Source organism: Meriones unguiculatus, chromosome 16 (assembly GCF_030254825.1).
Source record: "Meriones unguiculatus strain TT.TT164.6M chromosome 16, Bangor_MerUng_6.1, whole genome shotgun sequence".
NCBI lineage: Eukaryota > Metazoa > Chordata > Mammalia > Rodentia > Muridae > Meriones > Meriones unguiculatus.
The window spans coordinates 54,849,182-54,864,037 of record NC_083363.1 but is presented as its reverse complement, the minus strand read 5'-3'; the positions used below and the strand labels follow the sequence as shown (position 1 = coordinate 54,864,037).

The 14,856-nt window shown below is 37.8% G+C and overlaps 1 protein-coding gene across 3 annotated transcripts in view; it reads right to left on the bottom strand.

The window, feature by feature from the left end:
- The window catches only part of Khdrbs2 (KH RNA binding domain containing, signal transduction associated 2), a 469,930-nt gene that overhangs the window by 293,831 nt on the left and 161,243 nt on the right, over positions 1-14,856 (bottom strand). The window lies entirely within an intron of this gene.

Genomic DNA, 14,856 nt, shown 5'->3' with positions numbered 1-14,856 from the left:
ATGCTTTCTGTGAAGTTCAATAAAATAGAGAGCAGAGCTCTTTGTGAGGGACCGATACAACCTCCCCCCAAACACACAGAACTCACAGACACATATAGACACAAAGACACAAAGGCAGATACACAGAAAGCCTTCTTCAGATAGACTCAGATTCAGACTCATGCAAGAGACTTACAGGTGACAAAAGACACAGGGAGCATGAACTAGAGGATTTAAAGCTGACTTATTCTTGGTTAAATGACACGAAGGGAAGAACTTTTATTTCTCTCCTCAGGGCGACCCAGTTGCATCCTTGGTAATGCAGAGTTAATCACAAATGCGTTTAATCCACACATGCTTTTTGGTTTACACATAAGAGCAAAAGAAAGATGCTGCTGGCTGGAGTTGGATTAGTCTCATGAGATAATCTAAATTTATTACAATCTTTACATTTTCTTACAACCCCACTATCTGTTTAAACCTTGTGGCTCCATATATATATTTGGTTTATTGTGTGGGAGTATGTCTGATTGTATGGAATCATATACAGATTCTTAAATTACTAACAGTATACTAGGAAATTGTGCAAGTAACCTGCTTAATAAACAAATCTATTTGGTAGAGTGTGGAAATTTGTCAATACCTATGATAATTAATAAGATCCTATTCTTTGTGTATAATTGCCCTGTCTTAAAAAAAAAAAAAAACAAAGATGGAGAAATAGCAATGAAAGTTTTGATATTTTCCCATATTTTCTTCAACACAGAGCTGTTTGATTATTTAGTGGGTGAATCTGAAAAATCACATTCTTATACCCCTGAGTTACATAGGCCTTGATGAATTAACTGTTTGTAAATTATCTTATAATCTTCTTAAGTATGGAAAAACATTTCTGATGTTTTATAGTTTTCCATACTAAGTATGCAATCATAATTCTGATAGCATGCTTTGTAATATTAAATTAGCAAAAGAGTATAACCAAAATTTACATCGTGGCTCTAATAAAATATTATGGCTATGCCCAGAAAACGATTTGGGAACAAAAGCACCAACCAATGGCAATTACTGATTTCCAGTAATCTTTTAAATATTTTTAAGACATTCTCTACTCATCTAGTATTCTTTTGTGTAACTGTTTCAGATATTTTCTGTCTGTATAAAGTAACCATACTAGCTCTTTGACTGCCTCCCCCTGATGGGGGAGCAGCTTTACCAGGCCACAGAGGAGGGCAATGCAGCCAGTCCTGAAGAGACCGGATAAGCTAGGGTCAGATGGAAGGGGAGGAGGTCCTCCCCTATCAGTGGACTTGGAGAAGGGCAGGGAGGAGATGAGGGAGTGAGTGTGGGATTGGGAGGGAATGAGGGAGTGGGCTACAGCTGGGGTACAAAGTTAATAAACTGTAATTAATATAAAAAAATAAAAAAATAATTAAAAAACACAAGGAAAAAACATACTGTGAGGTACAAAGTTCAAAATACTTTTGTGTCAATGGTATTGTAAGAAATCACAGGCAAGTTTAGAAGTTAATTTCAATTTCCATCCAAAAATTTATAGAAGACAAACATTCTCTATACTAATTATCTAAGCATGCCATGAATAACTGAGTAGCTCATTAGCACTGGCTCCTCTAACCCAGCACAAAGTAAAAAAGATCAGAAGCCAAAGCTGTGAAGATAAAGCAAAAGTGAATGTGGCAAATTAAGAGATTTGGGTGTTTTTCATTTTAAACCCATATCCAAGATTTCCATATGAAAAGCAACTGCCTGAGATGCAAATCTCATAGATTATATTGACATGGATAAAATTCTATTAATATTATATGAGGCATTCCATTTTCTTTATTTAAGTGAATATTCATTTGTAGATATAATCAGCTTATGAAGGAGTAAGTTTGAGGGAGAGAAAAAAAAAAAAGGATATTCTTACATGAAACAAGTCCTATAACTTTCCCTAGTAACAAAAACTAATATTAGAATCCTAACAAGAGACACACAGCAAAACTCATGGAATTTTTTCAGTTTCCCAGCAGAGAGAAAGAGAAAGCAGAGCATGAACATCCCATCACTAAGCTGTCAGAGCCAAGAAAACCCAATTCAGCAAGGGAGGAAATGAAGATTTCGCCATCCCTCCTCCACCTCCCTAGTAATGAGACAAGAATCTTGCAGCACCTGCTTAGTCTGCTGCAATTCTTGGGGAAACACCCTGTATAAAAGTGTAAATCTCTGCATGATCAACTCTAGAGTGCTATTCTTCAGAAAAAGGTGAATATTCTTCTTGGTTTTAGAATTTAGAAGTGTCACCTATAATTACATGAAAATATAAGACACTTCAGAAATCAATTTGTATTCTATTTAAATTGATGAAGGTGGCTTCATTTATCTAACAAACCTAGTCTTTCTCACATGGGAATCAAACTGATAAGTGTATCCCAGGCTATGGGTCTCCTTATTCAGGGAATTGCTGAGAAAGAACTCTCTCAAACCTTTGTTTTAAAATGATTACTCACACATAAAATATGAATTTATAGTCTTTCCTGGAAATAATATGTGTTAATAAACTATACTCAAATCAGATTTCCAATATGTAACCAATACCTCAGGAATACTTTCTAACATTTTCAGAAATTATAGTCGTAATGAAGTTAATAATATGAACATGAGATGCAGATTCTTATGTCTTAACCTTGAATGAGTAATTCTTAAATTTTCTATGGTGAAAAACTCTTCTCACACTGGAATATGCATTAATCTTTATAGCAGTCTCATTTATAGTAGCTCAAACCAGAAAATAAATTGCTATTAAAGAATAATACATAAGAAAGTCGGGATGTGGCTACACAATAAAGTTTGCCCCTTGAGCCACAAAAACTACTGCTATACAGAAGAGCACAGGGGACCCAATGGAGAAACACAGAAATAAGGCTATTCTGTGCACTACTGAAATTAAGTTAAGAGATTCTAAAAGATAGTAGAGGACACTAACAGAAAGCATTTAATGGCTTATTGGGTACCTGCAGTAGAGGTATACAGAAAGGAGTTAATTGAGATTAAAACAAAGGCCTTAATAATGGTTGTGATAAAACAAAAAAATATCATTGTGTGCATCAGAATTCTTCACATGGTCAATCTTAGCATCTGATAGATATAAATTACCCAGAGTAATGGAATGGATGCAATGACCTGGTATCAAAGTAAAATAAACCAGGAAAGGTAAGCATTTGAGGCTCGGGTAATGGCTCAGTTGGTAAAGTGCTGACAGCATAAACACGAGGAGGACCTGAGTTCAGATTTCCAGGACACAGAGAGAAGCTGAGCTTCTTGGCACACATCCAATATCCCGGCGCTGAGTGGGCAGACAGGTAGGCCCCAGAGCCACTTAGTCCAGCCAAATCAACAAGCTCCAGAATCAAGAAATGTCATGGAAAGTAAAACGATACCAGACATGCACACTCATAGGCTTGAACACCCTTATGCACATGTATACCACACGTGTTCGTGTTTTAGATTAGTATTAAATATAGCCTTTAAAATATCTTAATAAAATGTATATGATTTGAATCATGCAACTGTTAACTCATCTCAGGAAATCATGCCTGCTCAGTGTATAGCCAGCCATATTATGTGGCATCTTTTACCCTCCTTCACTGGTTGGAGTGACTACGGACTCTGATGAAATTGAAGTAATCAAGATATTGGCAATGTTGCTGGAGATTCAATATCTCTCAATAATTTGAGAACACGAAAATGTTGAATATTATCAATGTCTGAAACTGAAAAAATACCTTCATTCTTTTGTGCATATATGGGAGGTGTCTGTGTACATAGTTTAAGAAACTTAACCCTTCTTTGTTATCCACAGAGGACAGCCAGTGCATCAGACACAGCCAGGTTATCAAAGTCAAGTGCAAAGGTACAGAGAGTGCAGCGAAATAAAGACATGTCCACATATTTCCTCCAATTCACTGGTTTTGGCCCTTCTTATTTCCTCCTTTTGAATCTGGACACACAGACAACTATTAAAAATGTGCTTGGTGCAGGGTCTTTTCTGAGACTGACATTCAACCAAGGACCATGTATGGATATAACCTAGAACCTCTGCTCTGATGTAACCTGTGGTAGCTCAGTAACCAATTGGTTTCCCAAAGTGAGGGGAACAAGGACGATTTCTAACAGGAACTCAATGACTGGCTCTTTGGTCTCCCCACCCCTGAAGGGAGGAGCAGTCCTGTTAGGTCACAGAGGAGGGCTTTGCAGCCAGTCCTGAAGATACCTGATAAAACAGGATCAGATGAATGGGGAGGAGGTCCCCCCTATCAGTGGACTTGGAAAGGGGCACGGTGGAGATGAGGGAGGGAGGGAGGGACTGGGAGGGAATAGGGATCGGGACACGGCTGGGATACAGAGTTAATAAAATGTAACTGATAAGAAAAAAATAAAATTAAAAAACTGTGCTTGGTGATGTTCATTCATTCATATAAGAACCTGGTCATCGTTCCACCGTTGCCGTTGCCCAGGCTCTGTGGCATAGGAAACGACAGCAAGTACACAGAGATATCTGCATTTTGGCCAAAGTTACCAAGCACCCAGATACTGTTCAGTTCTTCCTGTTGACCTTACTCAGCTAAGGAGTCTAATTTTCAAGTATTTGTGGCTGATGGAGATATACTATTCAACTTGTGAATGACTTGTGAAGAAAAAAACAATAAGGTAATAGAATAGTGAGTCAAATACACATCACTGCAGCTAAAGAGAAACACACAGGTTGAGTTTGTGTAGATGATGACTGTGTTGAGCATAGGACTCCGCTCTTGAGCCTTTCCACTCTGAACCTATTGTCCTCTTAACTGAACTCTGCACATCTCACAGTGGCTAGAACAAGTTTCCCAAATTTCTCTTCAAAGAGCTTGGCTTATGCTGAGGTCAAGTTTCAACTCTGAAAAAAAAAAATCATTTAATGGTATCTTCCTGAAAACCTCCAAATAACAATAAACTTCCCATCACAAGGTTTACTAAGGGATTGATTACTAGAAACTTGAAAGAGGATGGCCAGGAAAGGGAGGGGGAGGGAGGGAGGTGAGGAGGGAGAATAGCACTTACCCAAATGTAAGACTGAAGTGTTGTGTTCTGTAGTGTGGGTGTGGGGACTGCATTCCACAGTGTGTTTTATGAAGAGCTGGAAGAGGGGAGCTTGTACTTAACAAAGGACACAAGCAAAGGGCAGCATCAATGAGCATTATCATTCATGCTTAAAACATCATCCTGCACCCACTATGTCAAAATATGCAAAATTCTGGGTTAAATAAAAGTTAAATTAAGGAGTTAAGAGGATTCACTACCTTGGTTTTATAACTTGTGGTTGCACATAGATACTGAATTATCACATATTAAACTACAGAGCCATGTAGATGAAAATAGTGGTTAATTTAAATATCACCTTAAATATACATTAATATTAAGCAACATTTATGAATGCTTGTCTGTCTGTGTGTGTACATGTGTGAATGTCAGAGGACAAATTCAATTGTTCCGCAGGCATCTACCCCTTGGTCTTTGGGAGAAGGTCTCTCAGTAGGGTGCAACTTGCCAAGGACTGTATGCTAGCTGGCCAGTGAGCCCCAGGACAGACCCATCCTCCACTTCTTCAGAGCTTGGGAGCAGGGGACTGACGGGAGACTGGGCGGGGGTTAGAAGTGTTGCTGTTGTTTGCTTTCATGGGTTCTGAGAATCAAACTGGGACCCTCCATGTTTGCAAGATAAGCAAGTTACTGATGGACTTATCTCTCCAGCCTCATTATTTAACTTCTTACATAACTCTCTTCATACAGTTCAATATTAAAATCATACATAAAATTGTTAAAAGAGATATTCTACTTTATTAGAAATAAACTAAGGCATTTAAGAAAACTTATCTTCTGATATCCAGTTTCCAAGGAATGATGTCTTCATGTGTGTACAGTTCTTTCACATTTGGGTTCAAGCAAACACACTGGTACGCATATTAAAATCAGGAATATTTTCATGAGGTTCAGTAAACTTATGTAACATGGAACTTGAAAAATTACATCTGCTCTAAGTTTGCTCATCATACTACTGATGATGAACAGATGGGATAGTTTTGCTAATAATAAAATTTTTACTGACCACTATACATCATGTTCTGGAAGAGAGCACCAAAGAGATATGTATTTTGTTAGATAGTTTTATATCAACTTGATGAAACCTAATTAGCTTTCTCAGTTTTATAACTGCTGGCTGTACATAGATATTGAGTTATCACATAATACACTACAGAAACATGTAAATTAAAATGATTAATTTAAAAATTACTTTAAATATACACTAACATTAATTAACTTTTATGTGTGTGTGTGATTCTGTGTACAGATGTGTGAATACCTAATCTGACAGGAGGGCATATCAATTAAGAAAATGTCTCCTTAAGATCTGGTTGTAAGGCATTTTATTAAACAGGAATTGATGGGGGGACCCAGTACATTGTGGGTGGAGCCATCGCTGGGCTGGTGGTCCTGTATTCTATAAGAATGCAGGCTGAGCAAGCCATGGAGAGCAAGCCAGTGAGAAGCACCCATCTATGGCCTCTGCATCAGCTTCTGCCTCCAGATTCCAGCCCTTCTTGAGTTCTTGTTCTGACTTCCTGCAATGATGAACAGTGATATGAAAGTATAAGCAAAATAGACCCTTTCCTCCCCAAGTTACTTTGGTAATGGTCTTTCATCATAGCAATTATAACCCTAGTTAGGACAAGTATAAAGTATTAAAATCTACTAATATTACTGATAATATTTAAGGTAGTAATTATGTATGTGATAAATGTAATATATTTATGTATGTAAATCAATAACAAATCATTGATATGTGAATATACACAATAGAACTAAATTGATTTAGAATGTGTTTGGATAATCTTCTCTAAATTAAGAAACTACCAAAAAGAAATATGTTTGAGTACAATGAAGGCATGTATTAAAGGTACTTGATGGTCAGGTGTGTGTCTTGTATAAATTGATCCTTTCCTAGCTTTAACTTCTGTAAGGAATGGAAAATAAAATGGCAAAACCAACTAGAATTTTTAACACACACACACACACACAAATGCTAAATGAATAATTTCTGAGCTGAGACAAATCCTAAAAAGATGAATCTTGATCAAAAAAGGAGAACTAAGGGAAGCAAGCAAACAACAACCAAAACTAAAACCAAACCAAAAGAAACCAAAACAAAAAGTGCTCCAGTTTTGAATGGGGCAATACCCTCTGCATGGTAGAGTCCACCCCCTCACTCACTTCCATCCAGATTCCGGGTGACACTGCCACTTTCTAATAAAATGGTTATAATAAAGTCGAGAAGCCCTACAGAAAAATTGGAGCCACCTGCCCATTAACCTTAAAAAGCCAAAAAAAAAAAGAAAGAAAAAAAAGAGCTATGCCAGTTTTTTTAATTAAATTTTTATTTTTATATTAGTTACAGTTTATTCACTTTGTATCCCAGCTGTAGCCCACTCCCTCATTCCCTCCTAATCCCACCCTCCCTCCCTCATCTCCTCCCTGCCCCTCTCTACGTCCCCACTGATGGGGGAGGTCCTGCTCCTATCTGATCCTAGCTTATCAGGTTTCTTCAGGATGATCAATCTTCACTTAGACAAAGGGGATGGACATTGGAAATAGGAGAAAAGAAGTAACAGGACAGGAGCCCACCACAGACGGCCCCTGAAAGACTCTGCCTAGCAGTGTGTCAAAGCAGATGCCGAGACTCATAACCAAACGTTGGGCAGAGTGCAGAGCATCTTATGCCAGGTTTTTAAGTTATTTAAAACGTTCACACTGGTGCCTTCTGTGTTCTGTTGCTATGCCTTCCCTACTGTTTTCCCTGCAGAAACCTCAGAATGACCCTTTTGGCAACATGTCCCTGCCTGGCAAGTTTGATGTGTCACTTTCCCATGTGCTGTAATCATTTGGCCAGACTGTCAAATTCAAGGTGAGCTGCACATGAAAATAAAACAAAACGAAAGCAAAATAACCACAACCTAAAACAAAGCCAACTACCCAAAGCCCACAATCACTGACACCCCCACATGCACTCCAATAGTTACACATCTGTAGTAATTGTCAGTAGGTTACAGTTACCCAAGGCACACAAATGCCCCAATATCTACATATTTATAGTAACTGCCAATACTCAACGGCTAACATATAAAAAGAAAACAAGTCTGAGATTTTGAAAATTGTTAACATTGTGGAAAGGTTTTGAGTCTTAAATATAAAAGTAGTAATTTGTGGCATAATCAACCATGTAGAACTTTCTGGTGTATAGTAATCACATTTGTTATTATTAATAATAATATTAGTATTACATCATCATCACCATTAATAATGGATTCTCTGGATCAGGAATTTAGATAGATTAATAATAATAAAAAAGGATACAGCCTTTGTTTTAGGGTTTATGGGATCATAGTTTTGGGCCAGAATCTAAAAAACTCTGGTCAATAGTGTGAATCCTGAACTGTGAAGATATGAAGAGCTATACTCACCGGCACTCTATTTGTACTTATTCAAGGTAGCTCTATGTAGTTTAAGCCGTCTTCCCAGGAGGCAGCCTCATCTCTGACTCCCACAAGGCAGCTTTGGATTCCATGAGACCTGAACCTTGCCACTGAGGACATGGCTGCACAGCCTTTTTCCTGTCACTCTGTTTTGTACAAGTCAGTAAATTGACTCAGATATAAAGGTAACACAGGCCAACTCCACTTTTCTTGAGAAAAAAAATAGCAAAGAATGTTCAGCCAGTTCCAAAAGTGCTCACAGTGTGAGAAAGGGGCCAGAGCTAAGCTATAAGCCCCACTTGCCCAAGGACAGATAACTTCCTGGAATTCTGGACGCTATGGTTTATGGGAAATAACAAACAAAATGTTTTGGCTCCCCAAAACAAATTTAATTGACTCAGCTGTACCAGATGTCCTTGATCACGTGTAGGTGGGAGGTACATGAACAGGAAATATGTAGAATGTAAGCTTTCCCCTGATGGGTTGTAGGCAGAAAGTACCTCAGGATATATGCTAGCCCCTGACTGGACCTGCTGGGTTTGTTTTGGTTCTGTTTTTGTTTTTCACCTTGAGTCTCAAGTTTAACAGTGACTCTCAAGATGTTCCAAGATACACTTGCTTCTATCGTAGGTTGTTTTCTCTTTTTGTTTTTGTTGTAGCATTTTGAGACAGAAAAAAGTACATGATTAAAAGAAGATAGCTTTCATTGGTGGTTTAAGGAACTATAATAGTTCGGCTTTATAAAATGCTAAAATTTTCTCTTTATTGTTATATTTCTAGATAGTTTCATAAATAAAAACATACTATAATAAGATGAAAGAGACTTTTGATTCTTCAATTTTCACATTTCACTCATATTGGGACACAAGGGTAAAGTCCAAATAGTGAATGACAAATAGTTTACTGATACACATTAAATCCCTGAAAATGTTCTAAAGGATCTTTGTTTTGTAGTGATGTCCTCCAGACAGAAATGTTCCTTCTTGGGTGAGGAGGAAAGATCATAAGGAGCCATGAAAGAAACAAAATTTATAAGTCTCAGAAAACCCAAAACTTACAACTCTGTGGATGTTCCTGTCTGGGGTTATGCCACCAGTAAACACTTGCTGGGGAAGAGAGAAGCTGAGTGGCCAAGGCCACCTGCTGGTCAGGCAGGCAGCTCCTGGGATGCTGCTGTGGAGATTCACCAGCCATGCTGGTGTGAGCTTTTCAAGTGAGCTGTGCTTTGAGCCCGCTGTGCTCTTGTCCGTGACTCTGAAATCCTCCCTGGTTCACTATGTGAGATTTGTGTGGGGTCCTTTCTTGGTTTTGTCCTGGGTGCCAGGTCCGAAGTGAGTGGACATTTGCTTATATTGTCTCAGAAAAATTAAACAACACAGTCATGGTTATAATTGAACAGAATTGTTCCAGCTGTTAATGAAATCAGAATAGAAGAATTTAGTAATTTAAGACACTAAATAAAAAATTGCTACCTCATATTCTGTCATTGAAGCTTATAAAAGATACCCTCAGCCTGGATAGATTTATGTTTTCTTTCCTTTTTCATTCTAAGGTCATGGTACAGTGCAGTGAATGACAAATTGCTCATACATAAAAAGAAGAGACACTAATGTGAAAATCGTATTTCTCAAATATGATGATATATTTTAGCTTTAACTAAAACCTAATCCCTATAATTACTTGATTACTAGAGTCTAAATATATCATATTTTGAAATAATATATTGGTTCAACATCGAAAGACATATTTCATTTTGTCCTCATAAAATATGTGTTCATAATTCAGTGCCTAGTACTTTTATCTACCACTACTGCTCAGTTGGGAAAGCCCAGGCTGTCATTTTAACCCTTTAGAGTTGAGATAAAAGAGACAGAAGAATACAGTGAAAAAAATGAGACTCCAAACTGACCCATTTGTAATTTATATTTCCTCGCCTGTCATGAACTCAGGGGATATGTCACCCAACAGAGATGCATAAGCTGCATGGCTTCTGGAAGGCATGCTGAACAGGGAACACTTTTCTATAGAAGGAACTTTAAGAAAGAAATATTGATATCCTGCCCGTGTATCTGGCCGTAGCTAAGGTGTAAGGTGAGGTGTCTGAACGCTTGTCTGTAGGCTTACAAATTGTTACACATATTAAAGGACTCACACAAGTGGCTGTGTAGCCAATCACAGCATGATTGACAATCAACAAGTAGAGCTTTGCCCTGCAGGACCTGAGAAGCTATGAGCCTCTTTGATGTCAAGTGGAAGCCCCAGATGTTGAGGCTTACCCAAGCAATGCCCACCAGGCAACCACTTCCCTTTGAAGGATTTCAGTTCATTTTGTTGTTGATGAAAATCTATCTTGCCACAAAATCAGAAAGGATTTACTAATGCAGGCAACACCAAATGCAGAAGATATAGTAATGGAACAGAAAACACCCATGTTATTAGCACATCAAAGAATTAAAGTTAGCCTCAAGAATTATTATATTTCAGATGAAGCTCATGCCAAAGTCCTTTCCTTTCAACATATATTCTAGCATGTTGTAAGACTGTATTCCAAATTGTCTATCAACCTTCTTATTGGACTTGCCAAAAAATGACTTTCACTACAGTGTCATTTGTTAGCAATGGCCATTTGTAATTTCCATTTATGGAGAGCAGGTCCTTAATAGAAGAGAACAGGAGCTTTAATAATGCTCCTTTTTCTTCAGTCTCTCCTGGTATGTTTAGCCATCCTGGTTTTCTCTAACCCCTCTGACAGTGTTTCCTGGGAATAATATACTTGTTACTCCACTGTCTGAACATCAGCTTGTACAATCACTGCCCTCAGTTCCCCTTCAATGATCTCCTATCCGCTCCACTAAAAATAGCAGCCTTCTGTCTGGAGCTACAATAAGTTACCATAAAGACTCTGTGCAAGCAACTGCCAATTAAACCTGCAGCCCTGTGGTTGCTCTTCCCAGCCATATGGTTTATGAAGGAATTTGACTTTCAAAAAAATTCTAAACTGTCAGCTAATTTTCTTGAGGTGTTTTGATATAAAGCTAACATGCTGCTTATTATTTTTGCTTGTATTTCTCCGAGAATACAGTTATCCTAGCAATTTACAATGTATTGTTTGTTGTAACATGGTCAAAGGAATGACCCACAGTGAGCAGTGACTGAGACTCCAGGTAAAAAGAGCAGAGGGCTTTTACCGTCAGGTACATTTTGTTCCCTGGACTGTTCTTGGATGTGATTTCATGTCTCTTGTGACAAACATTTACATTCGATTTATAAGACATGTTTATTCTTGCTGGGTGTCAGATTATAGCTATAGAACACATTTGTCCTGGATACCCTGAACCTTCTCTCTTGCTTGCGTGTTTTCCCAGATAGAATCCATAGTACATGCCAAGCAATTGTGTTTAAATTGGTCTGTCCTGAAAAATTCTGGGAAAGGGCTACCGTGTCAATATTTAGTAAGTGTTTCCTTGTGTTTATTTATTTACATGTTTTTCTGAACTCAATCAATCTTCCTTGAATCATTGCTTTCTTTGTTATATCTGTGTAAAAAAAGTACACTGAAATCGAAGTAAGATAGTCCAGAGCATTAGACTGTAGTCTGACCATTTTTTCAGGTCTAGCACACAAGACTCACACTGGTTGGCTAAAGCCAATAATTGTTTGTTTTAGTGTATCTCTTGGATTGTTATAAGTACAATATACTTATAATCTGGGATCTGACAACTGTGGCAAAAGACTAGAAAATGGGTTCATGCTATTGTTATTTGGCTGGATCTTCACAAAAAATTATTTTTGATTTGTTTGTTTTCTTTCTTTGGTTAAAGGGTATTCCTTAAATTTAACTAAGTAAAAAGTAGCATTTCCCCATCATCATCACTGACAAAATAATAAAAAAATATTCAATTTGTTGAACCTTCTGACACACCGACAACTGTTTTCTATATTACTGTATAATAGCTAACTATAATTAACTTTATCATGATTCTGGAATAAATCTTAAAACCTTATTTTTTTAACCAAAAGGGTTAAAGGTCCTCCACAATGTCTGTGAACAAATCTTAACCAATCTGTCATTCTACCTTTCTGTTATGCAAACAAGCAACCCTTTCTAAATTGTTTTTAAGAGAAACACTAAAAAGATAAAGCTGTATAATTCAATTACATGCTTTGTAAAAGCTGGAATGGTGTTTAATATTTTATAAAACACATATTGAATTTACCCTTGATAACACAGTTGGAATAGAATAAACATTTGTGACTTATTCACTTACTCCTTGACTTAGATAATTAATCAAAAATCTCATTTTACCATGAGATGATATTCAAGTTTAGAATATACACTGTACATTCTATCAACAGCATATCCAATCCAGAAATACAGTCAGCATGAAAATTTCTGTACAAAGTTAAAGTAGGTGGCTTATGTAAATAAGATTCTGTGGAATTACCAAATGGGGCAAGCATGGGAGAGATACTGAAGAAAAGGCTCTATTTGAAAGCACACAAGGATGCCCCAATATACTACAGTAATTATTTAAACTTAAAAGCCAATTTGTATGCTGGTTTTGTTTTTGTTCATTTGACACAAGATACAGTCATGTAGGAAGAGGGAACTAAGTTGAAAAACTGTCCCCACCAGACTGGCCTCTGGAGACGAATTTTCTTGATTAGTGATTGATGTGGGGGGGGGAGGACCCAGATTGCTATGGACATTACCACTCCTGAGCCTGGGTTCATAGTTTATATAAAAAAGCAAGCTGGGCAACCCATGGGGAGCAAGCTAATAAATGGCATTCTTTTATGCTTTCTGCTTCAGTTCCTCTGCCAGGTTCCTGCGTTGAGTTCTGTAAGAAAGCATCCTAAACAAGCCAATGGGAACAAGCCAGTAAGCAAGACTCCACAACCTCTGCAGCAGCTCCTGCCTCCAGGTTCCTACCCAATTTAAGTTTCTGTCCTGACTTCCTTTAATGATGTATAGTGATTGGGACCCATAAGCAAACTATACCTTTTACTCAACAGCCCCCCAAAAAAGAAATATCTTACTCAATATCTAGAAGTTTACTCAAAAAAATATAAAATAATATCTGAGTGATGAATTATTGACCAGTATAGTGACATTTTTATTTTTAATTTATTCATTGAAGATCTTTCCTTAAGAAATATTTTTATTTACATTTACCTGTGTTTGAAGATTTATATATGAAAGTTCTACCTGTATGTACACCTGCATGCCAAAAGAGGGCATCATATCCCAGTATAGACTCCTGAGACACCATGGAATTGATAGGAATTCAACTCAGCACCACTGGAAGAGCAGACCATTGAGCCTTCTGTAAAGACTATCACAGAGGGCCTCTGAAAGACTCTACCCATCAGGGTATTGAAGCAGATGCTGAGACTCATAGCCAAACTATGGGCAGAGTGCAGAGAATCTTAGGAAAGAAGGGGGAGATAGAAAGACCTGGAGGGAACAGGAGCTCCACAAGAAGAGCAACAGAACCAAAAATATCTAGGCACAGGGGTCTTTTCTGAGACTGATACTCCAAACAAGGACCATTCATGGAGATAACCTAGAACCCCTGCACAGATGTAGCCCATGGCACCTCAGTCTCCAAATGAGTTCCCTAGTAAGGGGAACAGGAACTGTCTCTGTCATGAACTCAGTGGCTGGCTCTTTGATCACGTTCCTGTGATGGGGTGGGAGGTTGGGTAGTCTTACCAGGCCACAGAGGAAGACAATGCAGCCAGTCCTGATGAGACCTGATAGCTAGGGTCAATTGGAAGAGGAGGAGGTTCTACCCTATCAATGGACTGGGGGAGGGGCATGGGAGGAAAAGAGGGAGGGAGGGTGGGATTGGGAGAGGATGAGGGAGGGGGCTACAGCTAGGATACAAAGTGAATAAATTGTAACAAATAAATAAATAGGAAAAATATCTATATTTAATAGTTCAAAGATAAAACCCATACATAATTTTCTGTGAATTCTCATAGTCACTCTGTTAAACACGTGAACATTTCATTGCCCATAATAATGTAATATATGAAATTATTTTAAAATTATAGTTTAGTCACATGATGCAACTGTACATAGTCCACTGCTTACAAAAAGAATTAAGGGCTCCTTATAAATATATCTCTGCAAACACAAAATTCTGACACTGACAAATTGGTTATCGCTTAGTAAAATGGGCAGTTAAGTAGCTCATATGTGAAATAAATTATTACAAAGATCAAACTTAATGTTCCTTAGCTTATTGTTGCCTTCAGGTCAGGTGAAACCTTAAAGGCATAACCAGGATTCTCTTACATTTTCAGAT